This window comes from Oncorhynchus nerka, linkage group LG9b (assembly GCF_034236695.1).
Source record: "Oncorhynchus nerka isolate Pitt River linkage group LG9b, Oner_Uvic_2.0, whole genome shotgun sequence".
NCBI lineage: Eukaryota > Metazoa > Chordata > Actinopteri > Salmoniformes > Salmonidae > Oncorhynchus > Oncorhynchus nerka.
The window spans coordinates 45,090,549-45,107,654 of NC_088424.1; the positions used below are offsets into that span (position 1 = coordinate 45,090,549).

The 17,106-nt window shown below is 43.3% G+C and overlaps 1 protein-coding gene across 3 annotated transcripts in view; it reads left to right on the forward strand.

Moving 5' to 3' along the window:
• The first annotated feature begins 14,111 nt into the window (after nucleotides 1–14,111).
• LOC115124740 (receptor-type tyrosine-protein phosphatase F) overlaps nucleotides 14,112–17,106 on the forward strand; it is a 460,456-nt gene continuing 457,461 nt past the window's right edge. For 2 of the 3 annotated variants that reach the window (XM_065013771.1, XM_065013769.1), the window contains exon 1: nucleotides 14,112–14,495. The gene's annotated coding sequence lies outside the window, so the exon portion shown is untranslated. The remainder of the gene's footprint in view (nucleotides 14,496–17,106) is intronic. The other variant, XM_065013773.1, reaches the window with a different exon arrangement.

Genomic DNA, 17,106 nt, shown 5'->3' on the forward strand with positions numbered 1-17,106 from the left:
CCTATACCCTCTGTACAGATGTCCTATACCTTCTGTACAGATGTCCTATACCTTCTGTACAGATGTCCTATACCTTCTGAATGGATATGTCCTATACCTTCTGAATGGAGATGTCCTATACCTTCTGTACAGATGTCCTATACCTTCTGAATGGAGATGTCCTGTACCTTCTGTTCAGATGTCCTATACCTTCTGAATGGAGATGTCCTATACCTTCTGTACAGATGTCCTATACCTTCTGAATGGAGATGTCCTATACCTTCTGTACAGATGTCCTATACCTTCTGAATGGAGATGTCCTGTACCTTCTGTACAGATGGCCTATACCTCATGTACAGATGTCCTATACCTTCTGTACATATGGCCTATACCTCATGTACAGATGTCCTATACCTTCTGTACAGATGGCCTATACCTTCTGTACAGATGTCCATAACAGCCAGAGGCTTCTAGAGAGTAACCTACATTTCATTTCACAAACAATGGAGACAGAGTAGAGTAGGGCAGACAACCTTTGTCCTTTATCATGGTTTGCCTCAACAGTTTAGGAAGCAAATATGCACGCACACACACGCACGCACGCACACACACACACGCACACACACCCCTGGTGTCCATTGATGGATGGTACAGTACAGTATATTAATATAAATAGTCTTGTGCTGTTGGCCTTTCTCTAAAAGGATCAAGTTCCTATCAAACTATTCATATTGAACAAGGTCGACATTTATAAGCTCTCCCTCTCTAACCACGTTACATTCTTAGTAAATGACAAGGTCAGAAAATAGGGGGGGGGCATTTATGAGTAAAACTAAATATTGGTTAAACGGGTTTTGGCCATGAGATTCATGAGTAGTAATTGAGGAATGGAGGATGGGAGGGATGAGGTATGGAGGATGGGAGGGATGAGGTATGGAGGATGGGAGGTATGAGGTATGGAGGATGGGAGGTATGAGGTATAGAGGATGGGAGGGATGAGGTATGGAGGATGGGAGGGTTAAGGTATGGGGGATGGGGGATGGGAGAGATGAGGTATAGAGGATGGGAGAGATGAGGTATAGAGGATGGGAGGTTTGAGGTATGGAGGATGGGAGAGATGAGGTATAGAGGATGGGAGGGATGAGGTATAGAGGATGGGAGAGATGAGGTATAGAGGATGGGAGGGATGAGGTATAGAGGATGGGAGAGATGAGGTATAGAGGATGGGAGGGATGAGGTATAGAGGATGGGAGAGATGAGGTATAGAGGATGGGAGAGATGAGGTATAGAGGATGGGAGGTATAGAGGATGGGAGAGATGAGGTATAGAGGATGGGAGGTATGAGGTATAGAGGATGGGAGGGATGAGGTATAGAGGATGGGAGGGATGAGGTATGGAGAATGGGAGGTAGGAGGTATAGAGGATGGGAGGGATGAGGTATAGAGGATGGGAGGGATGAGGTATGGAGGATGGGAGGGATGAGGTATAGAGGATGGGAGGTATGAGGTATAGAGGATGGGAGGTATGAGGTATAGAGGATGGGAGGTATGAGGTATGGAGGATGGGAGGTATGAGGTATGGAGGATGGGAGGGATGAGGTATGGAGGATGGGAGGGATGAGGAATAGAGGATGGGAGGTATGAGGTATAGAGGATGGGAGGTATGAGGTATAGAGGATGGGAGGGATGAGGTATGGAGGATGGGAGGGATGAGGTATGGAGGATGGGAGGGATGAGGTATGGAGGATGGGAGAGATGAGGTATGGAGGATGGGAGGGATGAGGTATGGAGGATGGGAGAGATGAGGTATGGAGGATGGGAGGGATGAGGTATGGAGGATGGGAGGTATGAGGTATAGAGGATGGGAGGTATGAGGTATGGAGGATGGGAGGGATGAGGTATGGAGGATGGGAGGGATGAGGTATGGAGGATGGGAGGTATGAGGTATGGAGGATGGGAGGTATGAGGTATAGAGGATGGGAGGGATGAGGCATGGAGGATGGGAGGGTTAAGGTATGGGGGATGGGAGAGATGAGGTATAGAGGATGGGAGGTATGAGGTATGGAGGATGGGAGAGATGAGGTATAGAGGATGGGAGGGATGAGGTATAGAGGATGGGAGAGATGAGGTATAGAGGATGGGAGGGATGAGGTATAGAGGATGGGAGAGATGAGGTATAGAGGATGGGAGGGATGAGGTATAGAGGATGGGAGAGATGAGGTATAGAGGATGGGAGAGATGAGGTATAGAGGATGGGAGGTATAGAGGATGGGAGAGATGAGGTATAGAGGATGGGAGGTATGAGGTATAGAGGATGGGAGGGATGAGGTATAGAGGATGGGAGGGATGAGGTATGGAGAATGGGAGGTATGAGGTATAGAGGATGGGAGGGATGAGGTATACAGGATGGGAGGGATGAGGTATGGAGGATGGGAGGGATGAGGTATAGAGGATGGGAGGTATGAGGTATGGAGGATGGGAGGTATGAGGTATAGAGGATGGGAGGTATGAGGTATAGAGGATGGGAGGGATGAGGTATGGAGGATGGGAGGGATGAGGTATGGAGGATGGGAGGGATGAGGTATGGAGGATGGGAGAGATGAGGTATGGAGGATGGGAGGGATGAGGTATGGAGGATGGGAGAGATGAGGTATGGAGGATGGGAGGGATGAGGTATGGAGGATGGGAGAGATGAGGTATGGAGGATGGGAGGGATGAGGTATGAGGTATAGAGGATGGGAGGTATGAGGTATGGAGGATGGGAGGGATGAGGTATGGGAGGGATGAGGTATGGAGGATGGGAGGTATGAGGTATGGAGGATGGGAGGTATGAGGTATAGAGGATGGGAGGGATGAGGCATGGAGGATGGGAGGGTTAAGGTATGGGGGATGGGAGAGATGAGGTATAGAGGATGGGAGGTATGAGGTATGGAGGATGGGAGAGATGAGGTATAGAGGATGGGAGGGATGAGGTATAGAGGATGGGAGAGATGAGGTATAGAGGATGGGAGGGATGAGGTATAGAGGATGGGAGAGATGAGGTATAGAGGATGGGAGGGATGAGGTATAGAGGATGGGAGAGATGAGGTATAGAGGATGGGAGAGATGAGGTATAGAGGATGGGAGGTATAGAGGATGGGAGAGATGAGGTATAGAGGATGGGAGGTATGAGGTATAGAGGATGGGAGGGATGAGGTATAGAGGATGGGAGGGATGAGGTATGGAGAATGGGAGGTATGAGGTATAGAGGATGGGAGGGATGAGGTATAGAGGATGGGAGGGATGAGGTATGGAGGAGGTATAGAGGATGGGAGGTATGAGGTATGGAGGATGGGAGGTATGAGGTATAGAGGATGGGAGGTATGAGGTATGGAGGATGGGAGGTATGAGGTATGGAGTTATGAAAGCAAGTGGTGAGGGTCGTCATAGGGTAATTGGAACCCTCAGAGTAGCTAAGGCCGTCATTAACAGAGATCAGGGCTGAGTGGAGCAGTGGCACTGCAGGTTGAGGGCGTGATGCATGGCCGCTCAAGCATCCCAGTGACCAGGAAGTAAGACCTTAGAGCAGAACGCTGTTCCCACATTCCCCCACTCCCCAAGCCAGCCACCAGTTTGGCCTACAGGTCACAATCTGTCCCCCTATTTGACTAGTGTCCAACCATCAGTCGTCTCTTCCCACATTCATCCATTCTGAAAAGCCATTCACCAGTAACAGGTCACCAACACATTCTGCAGGGTTACTGAGTTGGTATCAGTCCGTGCCCTAATATTCTGACCTGCTTTATAAACAACGAGCCATTCGTTGAAACGGTTTATTTGATTATGAGAATCACATTGAATTCCTTTTTCTTAACCGTCTATAAAGATATGCGCATATTAAATTCAAAAGACCTGAACAGAAAAAACCTTATGCTGGTGGCAACAGCATTCAATATGAGGCTTTATTACCATAATATGTTAATGTGCATTTCCGCATCTCTTATTTCACAGTATTCATCATTGATTGGTGCATAATACAGTGTCTTCCAAGGTGAGGCCTTGATTTTTTATTTTATTTTACCTTTATTTTACTAGGCAAGTCAGTTAAGAACAAATTCTTATTTTCAATGACAGCCTAGGAACAGTGGGGTTAACTGCCTGTTCAGGGGCAGAACGACAGATTTGTACCTTGTCAGCTCGGGGATTCGAACTTGCAACCTTTCGGTTCCTAGTCCAACACCTAGTCCAAGGCTACCCTGCCGCCCCAATGTGATGGGTAACACACAGTGAGTACATCACCTCACGTCATTCCTGCTGCTGCCTCCGGTTGCTACTGTATCAGACAAGCATTATTGAGGCCTGGGTTTATACCTCTGCCTTCTGCAGGGTCGTGACCTTTCAGGGGGCAGGTGCTCAAAATGAATGAAAAAAAAAGGGCACCACCACTTGAAGAAAACAATTACTTTCATATCTCGAAATTCATAACATACCAAATGTCTCTGTAATGCCTGAAAATAATCCTATTTATTTCCGCAGCAACACGCCCACTCATCTTCACATTGTAAGCAAGATAATATATGTAGGGATGTTGTGTTATTTGTAAACATTTACAGCATTGGGTTATTTGTAAACATTTACAGGACTCTCTTGTAAAATTGAAATAAAACTGTGTGACTCCATGTTTAGTTGGTTATTACTGCATTGTCGGAACTAGAAGCACAAGCATTTCGCTACACTCGCATTAACATCTGCTAACCGTATGTGACAAATACATTTGATTTGGTTGGATTTTGTTTCAAATAAAGGTTAATAAATGAATCGAAATAGTTACAGTGCCTTTTTAAATGCATAATTGACATCAAGAGAAGAGGGGTGGGGCTATCGGCTGATCATTGATGTTGATGATATACATCTGCTAGTTAGCTAGCTCCATTTCATTTAGTGATTTAACTCTGTCTTTCTGCGTCCCTCTGCTGTGGGCATCGGTTAAAATGGACCAAATATTGATGATGACGTAGGTGTTAATTAAAAAATGTTATGCTGCTGTGGCAACACTGTTGATAGTTTTTACTACGTAGCTAGCTACTCACTAGGGTTGCATATATTGCGGTATCTTCAAAAGAAAAATGTTCCATCCTGAGAATAAAATCACCTTTCTCCAGGGTAACACGGTATTTCCTTTAAAAACAGAATATGTCTGGACTTGATTAGAGCTTTGATCAGCATGAAAATTCAAGCCTAATGCTACCTGAGCCTGTTGAGACATATAGTAAAGATAAAGTATGTGGACACCTGCTCGTCCAACATCTCATTCCAAAATCCCTCTTTGCTGCTATAACAGCCTCCACTCTTCTGGGAAGGTTTTCCACTAGATGTTGGAACATTGCCGCGGGGACTTGCTTCCATTCAGCCACAAGAGCATTTAGTGAGGTCGGGCACCGATGTTGGGCGATTAGACCTGGCTAGCAGTCAGTGTTCCAAATAATCCCAAAGGTGTTTGATGGGGTTGAGATCAGGGATCTGTGCAGGCCAGTCAAGTTCTTCCACACTGAACTCGACAATCCATTTCTGTATGGACCTCGCTTTGTACACCGGGGCATTGTCATGCTGAAACAGGAAAGGCCCTTCCCCAAACTTTTGCCACAAAGTTATAATCCTCTATAATGTATGCTGTAGCGTTAAGATTTCCCTTCACTGGAACTAAAGGGCCTAGCCCGAACCATGAAAAACAGCCCCAGATCAATATTCCTCCTCCACCAAACTTTACAGTTGGCACTATGCATTGGGGCAGGTAGTGTTCTCCTGGCATCCACCAAACCCAGATTTGTCCGTTGAATTGCCAGATGGTAATGCGTAATTCATCACTCCAGAGAAATCATTCCCACTGCTCCAGAGTCCAATGGAGGCAAGCTGAACACCACTCCAGCCGGCGCTTGGCCATGTCCATGAGGATCTTAGGCTTGTGTGAGGCTGCTCTGCCATGGAAACCCATTTCATGAAGCTCTTGACAAACAGTTATTGTGCTGATGTTGCTTCCAGAGGCAGTTTGGAACTCGGTAGTGAGTGTTGCAACCGAGGACAGATGATTTTTACACGCTTCAGCACTCGGCGGTCCCATTCTGCGAGCTTGTGTGGCCTACCACTTCACGGCTGAGCCGCTGTTTCTCCTAGACCCTTCCACTTCACAATAACAGCACTTACAGTTGACCAAGGCAGCACTAGCCGGGCAGAAATTTGACAAACTGACTTGTTGGAAAGGTGGCATCCTATGACGGTGCCACATTGAAAGTCACTGAGCTCTTCAGTAAGGCCATTCTACTACCAATGTTTGTCTATGGAGATTGCATGGCGGGGTGCTCAATTTTATATACCTATCAGCATATGGTGTGGCTGAAATAGACAAATCCACTAATTTGAAAGGGTGTCCACATACTTCTGTGAGTATATATATATATATATATGTGTATTTTATGAGCTAAAGACATTTTTTTATGAAGCCAAGACCAAAACAGCCCAAATGATTGTGCAGCAATACATCGATAGCACATTAGGTACTATGCTCTCCTGGGTAAATAAATGAAACAAGGTCTGGTAGGCTAATATTTTTGAGAGCGGACTGTATTACTGTACTGTTTTATACTAGAATTACGTACCTTGTTCAAACCATGACGAGAACATGTGATGTTGGTGCAGGAAATGTGTCTGACAAAGTTAGCGAAATTTAGATTTGAGATTTAATTTGGAAATATAACAGGACCTATTTGACAGTTAGTATATTTAATAGGCTGAGGCATACATACCTTTCATAATCATTCCCCTGATGTTGTGTGACGTGGGTATTACTCTTTCTTTATAGTGGCATCAATCCTTCCTTGCGTTCAACAGTTAAATGAAATTAGTTTTATTGTCCTTATCGTCATCATTGTAATGACATGCTTGAATAATACTGGACTACAATAAGACGTAGAGGCCCTTCACTTCTCATCACGAAGATTGAATGGTTATGGGTCTGAATAAACAACCGCTATAGCTTACGCAATCGACCCTCCTCGCTTCTTTCAAACTCCTATTGGCTGCTGTATTTAACATTCAGCAAATAAGAGCTTGCGTCCCTCATCGAATAGTCTATTAGTATAAGAAATGCAATTTGTTTGTTTTTTAAATCCAGCAAGATATTCTAGTCTAGCTTTTCCTGGAACTCCAAGAGCTAAGAATAATTTATTTGTATTTTTATGAGAGGCCAGGGGATTGCAGCAGTAATTGGAGGACCATTTAATTTTTTAAAATCCTTTTTAGATAAAACTATACTAAACTCAGCAAAAAAAGAAACATCCTCTCACTGTCAACAGTATTTATTTTGTGTAAATATGTGTATGAACATGACAAGATTCAATAGCTGAGACAGAAACTGAACAAGTTCCACAGACATGTGACTAACATAAAATGAATAATGTGTCCCTGAACAAAGTGGGGGTCAAAATCAAAAGTAACAGTCAGTATCTGGTGTGGCCACCAGCTGCATTGGGTACTGCAGTGCATCTCCTCCTCATGGACCGCACCAGATTTGCCAGTTCTTGCTGTGAGATGTTACCCCATTCTTCCACCAAGGCACCTGCAAATTCCCGGACATTTCTTGGGGGAATGGCCCTGGCCCTCACCCTCCGATCCAACGTGCTCAATGGAAATGAGGTTGGGCTCTTCCCTGGCCATTGCAGAACACTGACATTCTAGTCTTGCAGGAAATCACGCACAGAACGAGCAGTATGGCTGGTGGCATTGTCATGCTGGAGGGTCATGTCAGGATGAGCCTGCAGGAAGGGTACCACATGAGGGAGGAAGATGTCTTCCCTGTAACGCACAGCATTGAGATTGCCTGCAATGACAACAAGCTCAGTCCGATGATGCTGTGACACACCGCCCCAGACCATAAAGGACCCTCCACCTCCAAATCGATCCCACTCCAGAGTACAGGCCTCTGTGTAACGCTCATTCCTAAAATGAATCTGACCATCACCCCTTGTGAGACAAAACCGTGACTCGTCAGTGAAGAGCACTTTTTGCCAGTCCTGTCTGGTCCAGCGATGGTGGGTTTGTGCCCATAGGCGACGTTGTTGCCGGTGATGTCTGGTGAGGACCTGCCTTACAACAGGCCTACAAGCCCTCAGTCCAGCCTCTCTCAACCTATTGCGGACAGTCTGAGAACTGATGGAGGGATTGTGCGTTCCTGGTGTAACTCGGGCAGTTGTTGTTGCCATCCTGTACCTGTCCCGCATGTGTGATGTTCGTATGTACCGATCCTGTGCAGATGTTGTTACACGTGGTCTGCCACTGCGAGGACGATCAGCTGTCCGTCCTGTCTCCCTTTAGCGCTGTCTTAGGCGTCTCACAGTACGGACATTGCAATTTATTGCCCTGGCCACATCTGCAGTCCTCATGCCTCCTTGCAGCAGGCCTAAGGCACCTTCACGCAGATGAGCAGGGACCCTGGGCATCTTTCTTTTGGTGTTTTTCAGAGTCAGTAGAAAGGCCTCTTTAGTGTCCTAAGTTTTCATAACTATGACCTTAATTGCCTACCGTCTGTAAACTGTTAGTGTCTTAAAACTTGTTATGGCTGCAATCCCGATATCGGGATAAGTGTCATCAACAACCGCTGAATAGCATAGCGCTACATTCAATAAATATTACTACAAATATTTATATTCATGAAATCACAAGTGCAATATAGGAAACACAGCTTAGCCTTTTGTTAATCCACCTGTCGTGTCAGATTTTGAAATTATGCTTTACAGCGAAAGCAATCCAAGCGTTTGTGTAAGTTTAACGATCGCACGATAAACATTAAGTACACTTAGCATCAGGTAGCTCGGTCACGAAAATCAAAAACGCAATCAAATTAATCGTTTACCTTTGATGATCTTCGGATGTTTTCACTCACGAGACTCCCAGTTACACAACAAATGTTCCGTATGTTCCATAAAGTAGATTTTTATATCCAAAATACCTCCGTTTGTTTGTCACGTTATGTTCAGAAATCCACAGGAAAGAGCGGTCATGACAACGCAGATGAAAATTCCAAATAGTTTCCATAATGTCCACAGAAACATGTCAAACGTTTTTTATAATCAATCCTCAAGCTGTTTTTAAAATATATAATCGATAATATATCAACCGCAAATGTCTTTCACAGTAGGAGAGGGGAAAACAATGGCTGTCCAAATTCTGTTGCGCAAGCAAAACTCATGTGACCACTTGACGCGATGTTATCGGACTGGCTCATTTTTCAAAATAAAAGCCTAAAACTATGTCTGAAGACTGTTGACACCTTGAGGAAGCGTTAGGAAAAGGAATCTGGTTCATATCCCTTTAAATCCAGCAAAGGGATGCTATGGAACATGGAGTTTTCAAAATAGAAGCCACTTCCTGTTTTGATTTTCCTCAGGGTTTCGCCTGCAATATCAGTTCTGTTATACTCACAGACAATATTTTGACAGTTTTGGAAACGTTAGAGTGTTTTCTATCCAATACTAATAATAATATGCATATATTAGCAACTGAGACTGAGGAGCTGGCCGTTTACAATGGGCACCTTTTCATCCAAGCTACTCAAAACATGCCCCTGCAGTCATAAAAAGTTAACGACCGTTCCACAGGTGCATGTTGATTAATTGTTTATGGTTCATTGAACAAGCATGGGAAACCGTGTTAAAACCCTTTACAATGAAGATCTGTGAAAGACAGGGTCCTGAAAAAGGGACGATCATTTTTTTGCCGAGTTTATATACAGAACCAGTCAAAAGTTTGGACACACCTACTAATTCAAGCGTTTCTTTATTATTTTTAAAACTATTTTGTACATTGTAGAATAATAGTGAAGACATCAAAACTACGAAATAACACATATGGAATCATGTAGTAACCAAAAAAAAGTGTTTAACAAAACAAAGTATATTTGAGATTATAGATTCTTCAAAGTAGCCACCCTTTGACTTGATGACAACTTTACACACTCTTTGGCATTCTCTCAACCAGCTTCATGAGGTAGTCACCTGGAATGCATTTCAATTAACAGGTGCGGCTGGTTAAAAGTTTATTTGTGGGATTTAATTTATGAGGCCAAGCTGATGAAAAAAGAAATCGTCCTCCCTCGTATTAAACGTCAACAAACGCCACTGGAGTGGCAGGAGCATATTGCACAAGAGACACACGCTATAAGTTTATGCATAACTCGTCATTCATTTGCTAAACATAATTCTAATACTGCATAGAATGTATTTCCTGAAAGAGGTAGGGTAGGACAGTGATAATCGCAGACTAAACGACTGAGAGTTTGACTGTGTGATATTAGATTGCTTCTTGTGTAAATATTTTCTGTCTGGATTTTAATGATATAATACAGATTTGTACAGGGTGATAAAGGGGAAGAGGGTATCAGAATGGGGATGAGGGGGGGCACAGAGTAGGTTTAGGAGGGGTATTCAAGCCCCTTGACTCTTTACACAGTTTGTTACAGCCGTATTCTAAAATGGATAAAAAAATAAATTTAAAAAAATCCTCATCTTTTTTAAACATTTTTTTTATTTCACCTTTATTTAACCAGGTAGGCTAGTTGAGAACAAGTTCTCATTTACAATTGCGACCTGGCCAAGATAAAGCAAAGCAGTACGACACATACAACGACACAGAGTTACACATGGAGTAAAACAAACATACAGTCAATAATACAGTATAAACAAGTCTATATACGATGTGAGCAAATGAGGTGAGAAAAGGGAGGTAAAGGCAAAAAAAAAAGGCCACACAATACCCCATAATGACAAAGTGCAAATAGGTTTTTGTTTCCATTAATCATTTATTTTGTTGAACCATTATTCAACCAGGCAAGTCAGTTAAGAACAAATTCTTATTTACAATGACGGCCTACTCCGGCCAAACCCTAACCCGGACAGCGCTGGGCCAATTGTGCACCGCCCTATTGGACTCCCCATTACAGCCGGTTGTGATACAGCCTGGAATCAAACCAGAGTATGTAGTGATGCCTCTAGCACTGAGATGCAGTGCCTAAGACCGCTGTGCCATTCAGGAGCCCATCATCCGTGAGATATTTCTACAACTTGATTGGAGTCCACCTGTGGTAAATTCAATTGTTTGGACAAGATTTGGAAAGGCACACAACTGTCTATATAAGGTCCCGTAGTTGACAGTGCATGTCAGAGCAAATACCAAGCCATTAGGTCGAAGGAATTGTCCGTAAAGCTCCAAGACAAGATTGTGTCTAAGCACAGATCTGGGGAAGGGTACCAAAAAATGTCTGCAGAATTGAAGGTCTCCATCATTCTTAAATGGAAAAAGTTTAGAACCACCAAGACTCCTCCTGGAGCTGGCCGCCCGGCCAATCTGAGCAATCAGGGAAATGATCAGTGATCGTCACTGAGATGATCAAGAACCTGATGGTCACTCTGACAGAGCTCCAGAGTTCCTCTGTGGAGATGGGAGAACCTTCCAGAAGGACAACCATCTCTGCAGCACTACACCAATCAGGCATTTATGGTAAAGTGGCCAGATGGAAGCCACTCCTCAGTAAAAGGTACATGACAGACGCTTGGAGTTTACCAAAAGGCACCTAAAGGACTTTCAGATCATGAGAAACAAGATTGCCAAGAGTCACATCTGGAGGAAACCTGGCATCATCACTACGGTGAAGCATGTTGGTGACAACATCATGCTGTGGGGATGTTATTCAGCGACAGGGACTGGGAGACTAGTCAGGATCGAGGGAAAGATGAACGGGGCAAGTACAGAAAGCGAAGCTCCCCATCCAACCTAACAGAGCTTGAGAGGATCTGCAGAGAAGAATGGGAGAAACTCTCCAAATACAGGTGTGCCAAACTTGTAATACCCAAGAAGACTCAAGGCTGTAATTGCTGCCAAAGGAGCTTCAACAAAGTACTGAGTAAAGGGTCTGAATACCTATGTAAATGTGATATTTTTATAAAAGTGCAACGTTTCTAAAAAAACTGTTTTTGCTTTGTCATTATGGGGTATTGTGATGTCATTATGGGGTATTGTGATGTCATTATGGGGTATTGTGATGAGTGTGTAGATTGATGAGGAAAAAAACGATTTAATCCATTTTAGAACAAGGCTGTAATGTAACAAAATGTGGAAAAGGTCAAGGGGTCTGAATACTTTCCAAATGCACTGTATATTGAACAGGATTATCTTATGGATGACATTTTAATGGAATTGATGGAGAGAGAGACTGTTCTTGTGTGTACTGACTTAAAGCAACGATATTCGAGTGCAGCTGTAATTTAAATTTTAAAAAATAAGTTGACGCCCGAATGCTAGACTGAGATGTGTAAATTAGAAACGCATTCAGTTGTTATATTACTGTAGCATAGGCTATGCTGCAGCAAATATAGGCCTACCTGTCACAAGAAAAAAAAGAGACCATGATGAGATGATACATGCGCTCCATCCTGAGATGCGGTGTCTTTCCCAACCTTTAGCGTTGATGATTGATCTTGCAGAGAAAAGGCCGTAGAGAAGCCAGTTTCAGACATCGCATATCATTTAACAGTTCTATTTCACATCATACAGTTCATAGAAATCATTTATTATCATTTTTCCGTTTCCCGTAGTTATTTATCCTGGGAAAAGGGAATGGGTTTGGGCGGTAAATCTTTGTAAATCGCTGTAACCTGGTTCCTGCTATTGAACTCGACCGGTGAGGGGCATCCCTTAAGCCATGCATGTTTGGATACCGGACATACGCAATCTCCATACAGGACAGACTGGGATAAAGGCGCAACCGGGCTATGTACAGGGCAGATCAGCAGGCTCAACCGGGCTATGTACAGGGCAGATCAGCAGGCTCAACCGGGCTATGTACAGGGCAGATCAGCAGGCTCAACCGGGCTATGTACAGGGCAGATCAGCAGGCTCAACCGGGCTATGTACAGGGCAGATCAGCAGGCTCAACCGGGCTATGTACAGGGCAGATCAGCAGGCTCAACCGGGCTATGTACAGGGCAGATCAGCAGGCTCAACCGGGCTATGTACAGGGCAGATCAGCAGGCTCAACCGGGCTATGTACAGGGCAGATCAGCAGGCTCAACCGGGCTATGTACAGGGCAGATCAGCAGGCTCAACCAACGGATAGAATGGGGGGCAGCGACAAAACAACAATGACAAAAAATTATATGCAAAAAAATATATACCATCACCTAAAACGGCACTTTTGAGACTGGAAGGGCAAAGGGGCATGTGCTCTGTACAGGTAGAGCCCTGTCTGTGCTGGTACCTGGTCTTCTGCTTCTCATGGGTAGAGCCCTGTCTGTGCTGGTACCTGGTCTTCTGCTTCTCATGGGTAGAGCCCTGTCTGTGCTGGTACCTGTTCTTCTGCTTCTCATGGGTAGAGCCCTGGTGCTGGTACCTGTTCTTCTGCTTCTCATGTCTGTGCTGGTACCTGGGTTCTCAGAGAGCCCTGTCTGTGCTGGTACCTGGTCTTCTGCTTCTCATGGGTAGAGCCCTGTCTGTGCTGGTACCTGGTCTTCTGCTTCTCATGGGTAGAGCCCTGTCTGTGCTGGTACCTGGTCTTCTGCTTCTCATGGGTAGAGCCCTGTCTGTGCTGGTACCTGGCCTTCTGCTTCTCATGGGCATCCATCCAGCTCCTCTCTCCCAATGGGCAGGAGAGACATCTCCCAATGGTGTGTTCTCATCCATCTGTTTAACTATGAAAATATTATAACCTACTTACAATTATTGTAATAACAATGTCTAATATGCCATTTAGCATAAACTTTTTTTTCCCCCCAAAGCGACTTGCAGACATTTTTGTATAGTAATTGTGTTATTGTGACAATAATACAAATCAATTTTTATTGGTCACATACACATATTTAGCAGATGTTATTGCAGGGGTAGCGAAATGCTTGTGTAACACACAAAAAAACGTTCTGGCCTAATAATGTAAGAAATAACAATAGTTATGATTATTTTTTTATTATAAAAATCACCATCATATAATATCTCTTGGAAATTCAATATCAGAGCAACGTGTGTGATCGACCAAAATACCTTATCTAATGTTTCCGTAGGGAGCCGAGCAAATCCGAGCGCTGCCGAAAACCCTCGTTTCCAACCTGTGAACGAGCCGAGAGGCAGAAGCGTGACTGAAGGGGGACGAAAGAAGAAATAACTCCTTTACCGACGGAGTGTACCACGGTGGAGAGACTATGAACATGCAAGTAGTTAGCCAGAACTGCTTCTTCAAGAGGAAGGAGGATTCTTAAATCTTTAGAAGAGATTTGCTCCTTATTCAAGGAATCATATTAAAGACATTTTTGTTAACCCAGGATTATTCTACCGCGTGGTGCACTCTTAGTAGCTAAAGAAGAGGACTCCTTAGCTCCGTTGTAATTCTGATTTACTTGGAAGGTCGGTTGGCTTCTCGACGTTTTGAAAAGTGGATTTTTACCTTACCAGCTGCGGAAGGGGGTGACCGAACGAAGTTGTTTCGGTGCGAGCAGAGAAACAGTGAGTAACGTTATCTACACGGTTCTATTTATTTGTTTTTTTCTCTTTCCCCCCCTCCCCCTTAGAAGGTTGCATCGCAATTCTTATTGCAGTCTTGGATGAAACATTTTGAGTATAAGTTGGAATGGCATTGAATAAATTACATATTTGTGAAGGGAATACATTTGCCAATGTAGAAAATGGCAGTTTCATGTGACCAATTGATAATTTAGCTGGTTGTTTAATCTCTTAACGTTAGCTAGCTAATCAAATCGGGTTAGCTAAATTAGCTAGTTAATCAGTCTGCCAGACAGACCGCTAACCAGCCAGTTAGCCACGCATGCAGTCTGTGCACTGGCACTGTCTAGCTGCTGGTTTCATCCATAACTAGCTTGGTAACTATATTCTAGCTCTAGTTTTAGCTAGATCCCTGTAATATGAAGTTGAGTAAACTCAGCTAGGTATACTATTATATTGTGATGCATTTGTGAAAAGGCAATGGTTTTTAAACTTAAAATAAACAAAAGCTAGGATAGTTAGCTTTCTATCTTAGTTAGCTAGTTGTCTTTAACGAATTGCACGGTTGTGCACATTCTGCATGCATTCGTGCTTGGAGGTGTAGATTTGAACGGGTTTGCTGCTTGAGTTGCGGTTGCAGGAATATTGGCTCCGGCAGCGTGCTGCTGCTGTTCGTTCCTCAAAGGTTTAGCTTGCTGTGCGAGTTTGAAATGAATGTATAACTGAAATGTGTCGCTACAGTGCAAATACTATACAATGTTGTATATGAACAGTGTTCTCAACTTCCTGTAGATCTGCAGTCATATATATAATATATATGTTATACCCCGTAATATAATATTGTCATGCAGAATACTGCAAAAGGATGGGCGGGAGCTATTCTGTACAAATTATTGTTGGTCAAATTATTTTCGCATGTTGGCATAATCGAATTTCTTGTTGATTATCTCTGTAGTTTACATTGGGATGCTGTAACAGTGAATTACTTTGAATTGTTAATAATATCTCCATGGCTACTGTTTTGAAACTGCTTCCCGAAGCGGTGTACCTAAAGACTATTCATGAACATTTTTGTTGTTGCCTGATTCAGACTACTCACCGCCTCTCCCCTCGGTGATTATAGGACTAGTAGATTATTTCGGGAGAATAAACGAGAATTCCACCTGCATGCAGTGTGAGTCGGCAGATACAACCAATGCCGTTGCTGTGTTAGAAAGGGAGGCTACTAATTTAGTTTATACAATTTATGTCCAAGACTAAGATGCACTTTTTTTCCCTCCTCACAATTCGTTCAACCGATGTGTATTGGCGACTTTTCAACCAACCTGTCATGGATTTGCTCATCGACAGATTTTCTATGATAAAACTGATAATGACTCGCTTCTTGACCATCTGAGAGCAGGCAGAGGTGATAGATTTACACTGAAGAAAAATATAAACGCAACATATAAAGTGAGCTGAAAAAAAATCCTCAATGTTACAAAAAGCTTATTTCACTCACATGTTGTACACAAATTTGTTTATATCCCTGTTCGTGAGCATTTCTCATTTTCCAAGAGAATCCATCCAGTTGACAGGTGTGGCATATCAAGTAGCTGATTAAATGGCATATGATCATTACACAGGTGCACTTTGTGTTGGGGACAATAAAATTACACTTAAAAAAAAAAAATGTGCAGTTGACACACTGACTGCAGGAATGTCCACCAGAGCTTATAATGTTTATTTCTCTACCGTAAACTGCCTCCAATGTTGTTTTTAGGTTTTGTGAGTGGAAACTTGGAACGTTATGAGAAATATTTTACAGTGAACACTGAAGCTGTGCCCTTACAGTTTTAAACTGTAGCCAATAGGCTATTGTGGCTATTGGAGCATAATGTAGGCCTACCAACAAAACCAATGGAGCAAATCTCATAACATTTTCACGTGGAAATAGCTTTTTGATTTCAATGATATAGCCTACAGTAGCCTATATGTGGTGTTCAGTGCAGGCCTACATTGCATGAGACCTTTTCTTTACATTATGAAGGACTTGACATTAATTGATGATAAAAAAAAAAACTTGGTCTGTAACACCATGGGCCAAATAGGTGACTGTACATTTTATTGTGTTGTATGATGCATTATTATTACCATACAGATAATTCGACAATGTAGACTACCCCTCTATTGGTTTATATGCATTTTCAAACCTTTTCTCAAAATACAACACTGTCCCTTTAATTACGACGTAACCTTTTTACCTGAGTGGCTTTTCAACGACAGCTGGAAATGTAGCCTATATGTTTTGTGGTCTTGTAGGAAGCAGTAGCTCCCCGTTGCTGACGTATACTTTATCTATAACTGGGCTAATAACTCGCTAACTAGCAAAGAATATCATCAAATGTGCACAGACTCTGCGCTCTGATCTGAAAAACGTTTTCACTCGCAAGTGATTAAAAAAAGACCGCTCGTGGGCTACCCAAGCCTATAGAATTCTACTCCGTTACGCTCGGGGTTCTGCCTCTGCCTACAATGAAATCACAGACTCAATCTTGCAAAGTTAGACTTATTTTTGTTTTTTTGTTGCATTGAAAATAAGCTAATATATTGCTGATTCGATCACAGAAAAAAA